At 40.1% G+C, this 3,675-nt stretch overlaps 1 pseudogene; it reads left to right on the top strand.

Moving 5' to 3' along the window:
* Nucleotides 1-3,048: 3,048 nt before the first annotated feature.
* LOC128560147 (proline-rich nuclear receptor coactivator 2-like) lies at nucleotides 3,049-3,455 on the top strand (annotated as a pseudogene).
* The last annotated feature ends 220 nt before the right edge of the window (nucleotides 3,456-3,675 follow it).

Below are 3,675 nucleotides of genomic sequence, written 5' to 3'. Positions count from 1 at the left end.
GCCTGTAGTCCCAGCTACTTGGGAGGCTGAGATAAGAGAATTGCCTAAACCCAAGAGTTGGCGGTTGTTGTGCACAGTGTGATGCCACCGGCACTCTACCAGCGACAAAGAGAGACTCTGTCTCTACATAAAAAAAAAAAGAGTTAAGTGTGTTTCAAATGCAGATACTTTAAAAAATAAAATTGCTCACATTCAGAATTGTATTTATGGTTTTCAACCACACCAAGTTTTTTTTGTTTTTTTTTTGAGACAGAGTCTCACTATGTTGCCCTAGGTAGAGTGCCAAGGTATCACAGCTCACAGCAACCTCAAACTCTTAGGCTCAAGTGATTCTTTTGCCTCAGCCTCCCAAGTAGCTGGGACTACAGGCATCTGCCACAATGCCTGGCTATTTGTTGTTACAGTTGTCATTGCTGTTTAGCTTGCCTGAAACTGGGTTTGAATCCACCAGCCTCAGCGTATGTGGCTGGCACTATAACCACTGAGCTATGCGCGCCAAGCCTGCACCAAGTATTTTAAAGCAGAAGTTCTATGGTGAAAACCTTTCCAAACCAGACTAATGAAGCATTTCAATTCCTTAAGACTTGAATCTTTCAAACTATAGTACTATTTCTCTTTTTTATTAATGTGCAGAACATTGTTCGGAAACATGAAGAAATTTATACCATGTAATGAGAGTGTGAAACATTCATTACAGGAATTAGAGAATCAAACAAATGAATGGACATTAGAGATTTTTTTGTTTTTTTTTTAGACAGTCTTACTTTGTCACCATCAGTAGAGTGCCATGGTGTCTGTTAAGTAAATTGATGACCTGCAGGTATTGTTTTAATCTTGTCTTTGGATAGCCTTAGGCTTGCTATTTATTTATTCAGACAGAGTCTCACTATGTAGCCCCTGGTAGAGTGCCAAGGCATCACAGCTATTTTTAGAGACAGGGTCTGGCTCTTGCTCAGGCTACTCTCAAACTCCTGAGCTCAGGCAATCCACCCACCTCGGCCTCCCAGAGTGCTAGGATTACAGATGTCAGCCACCAGGCCCAGCTAATTAGAGAGTTTTTAATCTAGGGTTTTGTAAACTTGTTTCTCCTGAATAATAGATAATTACAAGATAATACTTACCCTTACTATTTGTGAGGCCACTCAATATTTTTGTTGTCTTTGTTGTCCCTTCCCTTCTTTCTCTCTCTTCCTTCCCTTCCTTCTCTCTCCCTTGCTCGTTCATTCGTTCGTTCTTTCTTTCTTTCTTTCTTTTCTTCCTTCCTTCCTTCTTTTCTTTTTCTTTTTTTTTTTTCTTTCTTTCTTTCCTTTCTTTTCTCAGGGTCTCTGTCACCCCAGCTAGAGTACCGTGGTATCATCATAGCTCATTATAACTTCAGATTCCTGGGCTCAGGTGATCCTCCTGCCTCATCCTCCTGAGTAGCTGGGACCATAAGCATGCTATCATACCCATTTAACTTTTCTATGTTTTGTAGAGACGAGGGTCTCACTATTTATTGCCTCTAGGCTAATCTCAAACTTTTGACTTCAAGCAATCCTCCAGCCTCAGCCTCCTTGAGTGTTAGGATTACAGGCATGAGTGAAGACGGCCTCATTTATTAAAAGTTAGTTGGGACCCACCTTACTGATTTCATGACTCAATAATAGATCACCACCCACAGTTTGAAACACTAAAAAAAATTCCCAGCTCTCTCATCTTAAAAATGAGAAAAATCAGAGGTCAGTGTAGTTAATGACTTGAGCAAGATTAGTGCAAGGTGATCATATAACCATGAGAAGCAGGAAATATGCTAGTAAATCTATAAATCTATTTAATCAAAATACAGGGAATGTCCAGTGGGATATATTGTTTATATTAAGTCAATTCCTAAAAATTTAAGGTCATGGTGTGGGGGGGAATCAAAAAAAGGGAAAGGGGGCCACCACTTATAGAGCATCTGCTATGTAGTAAGCATTGGTTTACGCCAAAAAGAAGAATCTATCAGAAACAGTCTAGATTTTTTTCATTCTTTCCCTTATTTCTGCCTCTAAAAATATTTATTTTGCCCTATAAAAAAAGAAAAAGAAAAGGAAAAATCAATGAAATAAGGCTGGGTGTTGTGGCTCATACCTATAATCCTAGCACTCTGGGAGGCCAAGACATGTGGATTGTTTGATCTTAGGAGTTTGAGACCAGCCTAAGCAAGAGTGAGACCCCATCTCTATAAAACCTAGGTGGGTATTGTGGTGGGTGCCTATAGCCCCAGCTACTAGGGAGGCTGAGGCAAGAAGATCACTTGAGCCCAACAGTTTGAGGTTGCTGTGAGCTATGATGCCATAACACTCTAGCCAGGGGCAACAGAGTAAGACTCTTTCTCAGAAAAAAAAAAAAAAAAATCAATGCAATCAAAACTAGTTCTTTGAAAAGATCAGTAATATTGAAAGACTTATTAGAGTCAAAAGAGAGGCAATACAAATTATCAATATTAGGGAAGAAAGGAGTGATGTCACTCCATATTCTACAGATATTAAAAGGACAATAAGAGAATATTTAGAGCAACTCCATGCTTATAAATTCAACAATTTAAATGAAATAGAAAATTCCTTGAGGAGTGAGAGCAAGATGGCGGCTGAGTAACAGCTTCCCTGCAACTGGGCACCATGAGTCTGGAGAGATAAGACTCCAGGCATCTGGTCGGTAGAGGCTGGAGGAGGAGGTCAGGAAGGAGATAACGGGTGGTCAGCAGCCAGCTCATCGCTACTTGTGGGCCTCCTTTGATCCGTGCCTCGTTTCTTCCTGGAAAGGGAGGGAGGCTTTGACATTGAGAGGAAGCCGCCACCTCCATAGTCCGAGCCTGAAGTCTCTAGGGCTTCTCTCAAACTTGTGTGCTGAGGAGACTCAGATGTTGGCCTCAGCTCCTAGACTGAACTCAGCCCATGAAAACTTCTGTATTGAGACAAAGGGAAGGATCCTTCAGAAAGCAACACCTATTATCCTGGGCTGAAGAGGACAGGTAGTGGAAACCCTACAATCGGGAAAGCAGACTGAAAGGTGACAAGGAAGCTGAAGATGGGTGGTGGAGAAAGGTACAACATTCCAGCCCCTCAATCTAGAAGTGTTAATAAGAACCAACAACAGATTAATAGAAGACCAAGGATCAGAATTCCCAGATGAAGATTGCTCATAAGAAAAAAGAAAAAGGACATGGTTATAACTCATCAGCAGCTGCATGGCAAGCCATGCAAAATGGGGGGAAGAACAAACCTTTTCCAAATAATCAAAATTGGAACTCTAGCTTATCAAGTCCCAGCTTACTTTTTAAATCTCAAGCTAATCAAAACTATGCTGGAGCCAAATTTAGTGAGCCACCATCACAAGTGTTCTTCCCAAACCTTCAAGCCACTGGATTCCTGTTTCCTTCAGATAAGGAAATAATGACATTTCAACTTAAAATCTTACTTAAAGTACAAGTATAAAATAAGATAAAGTACTGTTGCTTATGGATAACAAACTGGTCTGAACAGATTGACTAGGGAATCCTTTTGTGTAGAACTAATTAAGTAAAAAGTATATTTAGGCTTCATTTCATTTGCTTTACGTGTTGTGCACACTGTGATGTAATAGTATCAGTGCAGCTTAAAGTAACTAAATTAATGATTGCATTTGGTAATAAAATATTCTCAACTATCTTTTTTT

The sequence above is a fragment of the Nycticebus coucang genome, chromosome 11 (genome assembly GCF_027406575.1).
Source record: "Nycticebus coucang isolate mNycCou1 chromosome 11, mNycCou1.pri, whole genome shotgun sequence".
Taxonomy (NCBI): Eukaryota; Metazoa; Chordata; class Mammalia; order Primates; family Lorisidae; genus Nycticebus; species Nycticebus coucang.
The sequence above is the reverse complement of the archived record's forward strand: the minus strand, read 5'-3'. Positions and strand labels throughout refer to the sequence as shown.